We start from the raw sequence: 9,541 nt of genomic DNA, 5'->3' as shown, positions 1-9,541 counted from the left end.
TGTTGCCAATAGGTCAAGGGAAGTGATTATTCCCCTTTATTCAGCACTGGTGAGGTCACATCTGCAGTACTGTGTTCAGTGTTGGGCCCCCAACTACAGAAAGGATGTGGACAAATTGAAGAGAGTTCAGTGGAGGTTGACAAGAATGGTCGGGGCAGTGCCAGATTATGACATACTGAGGCCCTAAACTATGTCCAGTTTAAGAGGCACCATATGATAAAAATAATCCAATGTACAGTATGTATATTTTTGTCATATTAGAATGAAAATGTCTATATTTAGACAATCATTTTCCCATATGTCCTTTAGCTCTGTTATTTACCAATGTATTATTATAAAACTTGTTATTGAGTCTGTTTTTCTTTTCTTATTTAGAGGCCCCTCATATTATGGGGCCCTAAGCTGGATTTTAAGTAGTTTAAGTCTGAATCTAGCACTGAGGGAAGCTTGGGGAAATGACTTATGAGGAAAGACTGGGGGGATTGGGCTTATTTACTCTAGAGAAGAGGAGACTGAGAAGACACTTAATAGCAATCTTCAAATACCTGAAGTGGGGTTTGAAAAAAGGATGGAGCTAGGCTATTCTCAGTGGTGGCAGATGATAGAACAAGGAGCAACAATCTCAAGTTAAAGTAAGGGAAATTTATTATTAGAGATTAGGAAGAATTCTCTCACTAGAAGGGTAGTAAACACTGGAACAGGTTACCCAGAGAGGTGGTGGAAGCTCCATTCGTGGGGGTTTTCAAAACCTGGCTAAAACAAAGATTAGGCTGGGATGATCTAGTTGGGGATGGTCCTGTTTTGAGCAGGAGGCTGGACTAAATGACCTCTTGAGGTCCCTTCCAATCCTAATTTTATAGGATTCTATGATTTACAAATGCAGGTTCTCCGTAACTATGGAGCTGTGACAAATGTACAGTGGCTGAGAATTCTCCCACTCCAGAATCTAATCTGAATCATGCAACATCAGTAGAATTATTAAGTAAATTCCTGCTGCTATTTGTTCTTTATAATGGCAGTACCAAAAAGAATATAGCTTGATTATCATTATGTTATAAACTCCAAAGCTGAATTTATAAGATTTGCAATGGGGAAAAATAATCTTTCAGTTTTTTAAGCTGAACAAAGCTGATCTAGTAATCACAGGTAGTACAGGCACAAGTTACAGAAGAAACCTTTTAGAAATGTCTTCATTGCATGAGGGTTCAGCTTTTTGCCAGAATGGTCATTTTTTAAGCAGTCTGCAGCCATATACTTGTGTTTGATCACAGTTATAAACTGCTTTCTGTTGCCAGATCAGGCAAAAATGTCACTTCTGTCTGCACTCTAAAAGACTATATACATGGACCCTCACAACCCCAAGATTTCTTTTCATCACATTACATAGACAGAAATACTTTTTCATAGCTAGCATCCTCCACACTGTGGCGTTATTACAGTAAGGTTTTTTTTTTAAAGCTGAACTCCTTTTTAACCTAAATTTTGCAAAATAAAACCCATATAAACTTTCTGTGCAACATCTCTACAAAATTAATGAAGAAGTTATTTGGCAAACTGAAGAAAGTGTACTTTTAAACGTCAAACTTTTGAGTTTATTGGGTCAGTGTCTACACGTGTATTACTGCGCATGAGAAAACTCCTCAGCAGGGTAGTACTTGTATTTACAAATACTACCCTGATGCAGAGTTTATTAGTTTCCTGCTCCCTGAGAGGTGTGCACATGTAGACACCATGATGTTTACTGTGGAGCTAATTAGTCAGCTGTGCAGTATATGTCTCATGTAGATGCTCCCCCTGTCACTTAACAAAATTACATTTTACTTTGTATGTATTATTCAGTTACAGTGATTGCTTTGCATTATCAAGCCAATTTGTAAAATAAATAGTGACCATAACATAATCACATTCAACATTCAAGTGGGAGGGTAAGCCAAAAAAGGTTGACTACACCTTTTATATACAGTTTTAAATGGGAAATTACAGAAAAATGAGGAAGTTAGAAGTTTAAAGGAGCAGTCAAAAATGTTAAAAGCCTTCAGGAAGCTGGAAGCTCTTTAAAAATACAATATTAGAGGCTCAGGGGAAGAGCATACCACAAAACAAAAACGGTACCAAACAGTCCAATAAAACCTTTCCATGGCTCAATAGCTGGGTTAAGGAGGTATTCAAACCAAAAAGGCATCCTTTAAAAAATGGAAGGTGTGCCCAAATGAGGAAAACAAGAAAGGTCACAAACTCTGGCAAGTCAAGTTTAAAATTAAAATGAGGCAAGCCAAAAAAGAATTTGAGGAACATCTAACAAAATATGCTAAAGTTAATAATATAATTTTTTAAAATACATCAGAAACAGGAAGCCAGATAGAGAATCAGTGGTGACCAGTGTGCAAAAGGTGCACTATGGGATGATAAGGCCATAGCAGAGAAACTAAACAAACTCTTTGTCTTGATGTTTACTGCAGAAGATACTGGGGAAATTCCCATGCCAGATCAATCTTTCTAGTAGATGGATCTGAAGAGTTGAACCACACTGAATTAACAACAGAGGAAGTTTTGGACCAAATTGATAAACTGAATACAATTGTCACCAGCACTGGGTGGCATTCAAACAAGAGTTCTGAAGAATTCAAAAGTGAACTTGCAGAATTGCTGGTAATAATATGTAACCTATCATTACAAACAGCCTCCATGCCAGAAGCCTGGCAGACTGCCAACATAACATCTATGTTCAAAAAAGGCTCCAAAGGCAATCCTGCAAACTAGAGCCCAGTGACTCTTACTTCCATACCTAGCAAGTTGGTAGAAACTACAATAAAGGATAAAATCAGCAGTCACATGGACAAATATGATCTGCTGGAGAGGAGTTAACATGGTTTTTGTAAAAGGAAATCCAGCCTCACTAACATGCTGAAGTTCTTTGAGGGTGTCAACAAGTATGTGAACAAGAAGGATTTGGTTGACATAATATTGGATTTTCAAAAAGCATTCAACAAGGTCCCTTACCAAGGACCTTTTGAAAAACCTGCATTGCCACAGGATCAGAGGAAATGTTCTTACGTGGACTGAGAGCTGGTTAAAAGATATAAAGCAAATGTAGGGCTAAATGGTCACCTTTCAGGATGGAGGGAGGTCAAAAGTGGGGTCCCGCAGGGATTTGTGCTAGGGTCTATTTTGTTTAACATTTTCATCAATGACCTGGAAATGGGACTATACAGTAAAATATCCAGATTTGTAGATGATACCAAATTATTCTGTATAGTCGAGTCCCCAGCTGATGGAGACAAGCTGTAGAAAGATCTCACCAACCTAAGTAAGAGGGCAAAAAAATAGCACAATAACTTCAGTGCTGACATGTGCTGATAATGCATAGGTGACACACGTCTCCTGAGGCTGGGGGGGCATGGCGACTGCCCACAGGTGGCCACGTGAGCATCAGTAGTGAGGGCAGGTCGAGCGGGGACCGTCTGCAGGCAGCAGTGGCGGTGTTGGCAGAGGGGTCCCCCCGCAGCTAATCGCCGACAGGGGGAGCCCCCCCCGCAGCCGGATACTGAGCCCTGAAGTGCCAGTGGCACTTCTCAGGGGGGCACATGAAGCAGTTGTCGTACCAGGAGAGACTAAAAAAGGCTAGGACTCTTCAGTTTGGAACAGAGAAGGCTGCGGGGATATAATGGAGGTCCGTGATATCATGAAGGGTATGGACCAAGTGAACAAAGAACTGTTGTTCACTAAGTCCCAGAATACTAGCCATAGAGAAAACCCTTTGAAATTAGTAGGTGACAGGTCACTAACAAGAGAAAGTACTACACAATGTGTAGTAACTTCTGGAATTCATTGCCACAGGAAGTGGTGGAGGCAGGTAGCATAGTCAGGCTCAAAAAGTGACTGGATAAATTCATGGATGATATATCTGTTCACGAGTAGTGAAAAGAACAGTTATGCCATGTCCACACAAGCATGGACATTTGTTTCCCTGGGGACAAGAAGCAGTGGCAGACCTTGTGCTGCTACTAGTTGTCCCCAAGAAATGCCTGTGCCATGCACCCTCTGATGCGCAGCTGGTTATCCCGGGTTGGGTAGGGGAAGCTGTGGCCAGCACTGTCTCTTATGATAGGCCAGTATCACCTCTCTAAGTACGGCCAGTACTAGATGGCTCAGAACAAACTGACATAATGGAAAATTTTGAAATAATCTTTCTCTTTCTTACTTCCTGACAATTAGTACTTGGTCTAAATGCTGAAGCTTGACAGTTTACCATGCTACATTAAGTAGTCCAATTATTTTTCCAGCTTCTCTTCAGAGGGAAGTCTTTCCATGTCTATTTTCCTCACTTATCTCAGATCCCTTTACATCTGGACAATGCATTGTGCTATATAATTTTCCCTGGTAAAGTAGCAGGGATATCAGAAAAGGTTTAAAAAATAGACTGGACTTTTGAGATTAGAATCTTATCCTGGGAATCATGACAGAATTTTATAATATTGTTTTGATTTCCCCCTTTTTCTCCAGGTAGGTAAAACTGAATACAGTGATAATCAAGTTATGCATGTCAGTTTATGCATCAAATTATAAATTAATCAGGGCCAACCCAAGACAGTGTCTGGACTTAAAGATATTTTTAAGTATAGAAGATTGAATTTTAGGAATTGTTACATGTTTTATCTACTAATCTCATATCGTGCTTGATCTGATCTCCTATAGAACATTTCTTAATAGCTTACATAATATGAATTTTCTATTTCATATATGAAGAAATGTACAGGATGTAACTTGAAAAAATTCCAATTATGTGCATGTGACAGGAACACCCTAGGGGTGCCGTGAACTCCCCTAGCGCCCCCTGGCTATTGTGTCTAGTTGGTGTCAAAATGCACCCTCACCAATCTCCCCCGCCACGTCTTTGATGTTAAAAAAAAAAAAAAAAAAAAAAAAAGGTTTTAGGGGAGGCTGCCTTTCCTATCTGCTCTGACACAGTGCCTTGATGTAACTTAACTAATGATCTGTCCCGTTGTCTTGGTGCACTCTAGCCTTAGGGGCTACCAATAAGTCCTCCAGTCACCCGCCCAGTGGCCTGTCTCCCGTGCTTGCATCGCCCGCTCTGCGGCCTAGCTCGTGCTCCCCGCGCTCTCGCCCCAACCGGGGCCTGTGCCTCACTCTCCACCCACACTCGGGCCTATGCTCGCGCTCCCCACGCTGGGCCTTTACTCACGCGCCCCCGCAAAGTCGGGGCTCAGGCGGCCTCAGCCTCACCTGGCCCCAGACCCCTCCTAGTTCTGGGGCCTCTCACTGCTGCCCCCTCTTGCTCTGGGGCTCCTGGACTGGGGCCAACGCGCCTCCTAACACTGCTGCGCCCCCTCCGGAGCCAAACTGCTGTGCCTTCTCTGGCACTGCTTGCGGTGCCCGAACAGGGCACTCAGGAACCCCCCAGACTCCTGGGGAGCTCCCGTGAGTTCTCCTTGCACCCTACAGCCTTACCCAGTCCTCCAGTGTAATAACAAACAACTGAAAAATCAAGCCCCTAGGCTGCAACATAAACTCTAAGCCATCTGGCTAAAACACAATTTCTAAGCCCTCAGGCTTGCCATCATTCAAAACCCTACCAGGGTTTCCTCCACCCAGTCCTTAATCAAAGTTGTTCAGGCCACCTAGTTCCTACAGGCTACAACACTCCCGCAGAGCTCCTTCACCCTTCGATGTTAGTGGGGAACTGCCTGCTTCCCCAGAGCTCCTACTCTCTCAGCTGCCAGAGGAGAACTACCTTCCATCCTCAGCCTGTCTGTTTATATAGGCCAGGCCCTGCCCCCTCCTGGTCAGCTGACCCAACTGGTTGTCTTAGCAACCCCCACCTGTGCTGCCCTGGTGAGTGGCAGCTGAGCCCATTTTACTGTTACCAGTAGCAGGCACCCTAGTGCCCTGCTACAGTGCGCTAGCAGATTAAAAATTAAACTCAAATTCAAAATGTACGGAAAAAATCATTTTGTCACAAAATTCCATTAAGTGGCTAAGAAAAAATGGCAAGTACCAAGCTATTACTGTCTTAGTATTTTTTTTTTTAATTTGCCATTGACAGAATTTACCATAAAAGGTCTATGGGTGTATTGTCATCTGAAAGCATTGAAAAAACGGGCACATAAATACTAACATTTTGAAATCAGAATATACTCAGTAGAAAGTACCTTTTACTGAAACAGGCAACAAGAACTAGTGTTTCTGTAAATACAATTGTAATTGCAATAAATATTGGAGTTTTATAAAACCTGTGTAACCAGGTTTTCAGTCTCTTTTGTTTATAATTTTTAGGATAACTGTGATAAATCACTTCATCTTTCTGACTGGATCTCATCTTTCTTTGCTGGTATCGGCTTAGTTGTCATCTATGCAAAATTCAGAATATAGACCCAGGACCATTAATCTGTGAGTCCAGGGTCTATTTCCTGAGAAAGGTCTATAATAAGAAACAAGAAAATCACCCAGAGTGGGATCCATTTCCTGTCCACTCTAGCACTCTGATTCACTAAACCTGTAGAAGTGAAATCAATAATGGAAAGCTATTGGCACAAAACTGGAAAAGGTAGCTCGATTACTGTTTTTGTTAGTAACAGATGATGATACATAGTGACAAAATACTATGGTAATATAAAACTTTTGTATTTTGTGTTTATATATTACCTGCCTGTACATATAATTAATGTCCATAAAGCTATGCTTCATCTCTCATCTTTCTTTTACTAAGATCAAGTTTAAATAAACCCCACAACAGCGCTTATCAAATACACATTATTCCCATTGTATGGACAGATAAACTGAGGCAGAGAAACTACATGATTTAAGAGTAAAATGATACAAGTAAATTAGTGGCATATCTAGATATAGTATCCAACTGTCTTCATTTCCAGTGTGCTGCTCTAACCACTGGGAAACATTTGTTTCTACATTTCTTTTGTAAAAACACAGGGCTTACTTTGATGTTATCAGAGCAGGACTGAAAATGTAAGAAGCCAAACTTAATGAATAAAAATAATAACTCTGGACATCATCTTATAGTTCCTTAATACACTTGGACTTGACTGACAATATCACTAAGACCTCTTTACAGTTCTTTGGCAGCAAGATAATACAGTCCCTTAACCACTTGGGGTACCTGACTCCTAGAGATAGTGGCCAGGAAAAGCTGTCTTCTAGAGACAAGAGACGTGGGTGGCTGAACATTTTTGACAAAACTGAGTAACACTGAGCTGTTTCAGTTCAGCACTATTGTGGGATTTCAAAGCAGCTTAGTACTGTTGTAGGTTTGAGTTGAACCTCATTGGGACTGATAAGTTTAACCTATGTCCTTTATTTAAGATAGCTCTAATACTTAAGTGTATGCATCCACTCAAAACAAAACCTCTTCAGGAATTTACAGCCTCTGGGTGAAGGGCTGAGGGCTATTGTTCTCAGAAGTGCGTGCATGTGTGCACGCACATATGTAGGTGAAAAAGCAAACATGACACAGAAACTAAGGCCAGAAAGCCTGAAACGAGACTTTCCAAGCTTATGCTTGTAATGAGGATGGCAGAAACAAAAGCTACCCCAACAGGAAGAGCTTCATTCAGCCGCTTCTCTCTGGCCCCAGTTCCCAGAGCCCTGCTGCTAATGTGGCCAACATGAGCAAGGTACTCAAAGGCATGGATCAGTGGAACCCCAAGAATCTGGTCATTTAGGTGGAGACCCCAGCAAGGGAGAAAGCATACAACCTGAAGGCCAAGCTGGCTGTGCTCAAACTGTATCAGATCAATCTCGCCTTTTTCCTAAACCAGTCATAGCTTACATCACGGGTGAGTAAAATATGGCCCAGGGGCCAGATCCGGCTCGCCAGGCCACTCTATCCAGCCTGCGGGGACCCTAAAAAATTTAGAAAATTAATATTTATTTGATCCTGGCTGTCTGTCAAAGATGACAGGAGCCAGGGGCAGTAGTACTCAGGGGAAGCCAGTGGCAGGACCCAGCAGCAAGGCCTGCCCAGCCCCATCCCCCCAACCAGAAGACCCTACCTAGCAGAGGCTTCTGGCCTGGGACTGTGGGGCTGTTTCTGCTTCTCTGCACCGGAGAGGGAAACGCAGCCCTCGACAGCTTGCCAAAACTCGGTAAGTGGCCCTCCACCTGAAATAACTGCCCGCCCCTGGCTTACATCCTGCTCAAAGGCTTGATCAGCCTTCCAGGCATGAACTTCATCCTCTGCAAATGTCTGATCAATCAGGTTATCAAGAAGCGGGGCCAATCCTCTATCTGGAGAAGTTATTGGAGACCAGCCACTTTAGGCCTTATGGCAACCCTTTGGGCCTCTGTATGGCATTCGATTTGAATGCTTCACAGTAGGATATTAATCTACCATGCTGGGAATGATCACGTATTAACCAAATGGACAACACCACCTTTCAGACAACAATGTGGGCCAGAAGACAAGACTGATCAGAAACCCCCTAGGGCAAAATCTTAATTTGCAATCAGGACAGTATCCATCTCCAAAACGTAATAAAGATCAATTTCCATAGTATCTTTGGTAGTTTAAGAGTGATGTTCTAGTGGTGATGGTCCCGAAATTATGCAAGGGGCAAGGATTTCTTAGGATGATATCTTTTATCTAACTATAGAGCTGAGACAACGTAAGGCAAGCTTTTGAATGTAAAACTTTCTTCCTTGGGTCTCTCAGAGTCTCCAGCATCAGGTTGTGACCTGCTTGCTGCTCTCATGAAAAACCTGTATTCTTTTAAACATCACTATCCCTTGGGAGCAGGAGTGATTTCAGAGAGAAGAGCTTGTATGACCCCGGGATAAGCCCAGCGAGTGGGGATTTGGGACAGGGTGCTGGCTGAAAGAGCTGTGGGGTCATAAGAAAGCGGACAGTCTCCGCTCACCAGCTTGCTCCGGTATTCAAGAAAACAGAACTTTTTACGTCCCTGGAAAGAGATGGGATTGCGGCAAAGATACAACTTGGGTGCAGCCCGACTTGTTCCTCCGCACAGGAATTTTTTTTTTATTCAAATTTTCTATATTCCAAGCCAAATTAGCCAAAACAAATTCCAAATCTGAGTCAGTCCAGAACCACAAGTGGTCCTACTACAGGCAAACATCTTCCACCCCCATCTGGGGCTTCAGATGTTTCCAAAACCTTTGGTGGGCATCCTACTTGCAGGCCCAAGCCTGGAGGCTTGGGTTTGGATACCCCCCAGTTTTGCTTGCCCCCAGCTGTATGGCCCCAAGGAGCAAGCTAGGGAGGAGTCTCCCATTTTCATAAAGTGGGCATAAAGCCCAGGTTAACTATGCATTACCTACATGCATTGGTGATGCATAGGGGGTGCACGCGGGTGCACATGCACCTCAAGATTGGTGCATGGCCACCTGCAGGAGCTCCCTGCTTGGCCTGTCCCCACTGCTGCAGCTGCCTGCAGGAGCTCCCCACTCGCTGCCGCCATGACCCTGCCACCAACACTGCCCCCTGAGGGCAGCTGCCGTATCCCACCAGCCTCCGGATGCACGCAGCATTTATGCCTATGCGGGTACGATC

This window comes from Gavialis gangeticus, unplaced genomic scaffold (assembly GCF_001723915.1).
Source record: "Gavialis gangeticus isolate Ggan-Ray unplaced genomic scaffold, GavGan_comp1, whole genome shotgun sequence".
Taxonomy (NCBI): Eukaryota; Metazoa; Chordata; order Crocodylia; family Gavialidae; genus Gavialis; species Gavialis gangeticus.
The sequence above is the reverse complement of the archived record's forward strand: the minus strand, read 5'-3'. Positions refer to the sequence as shown.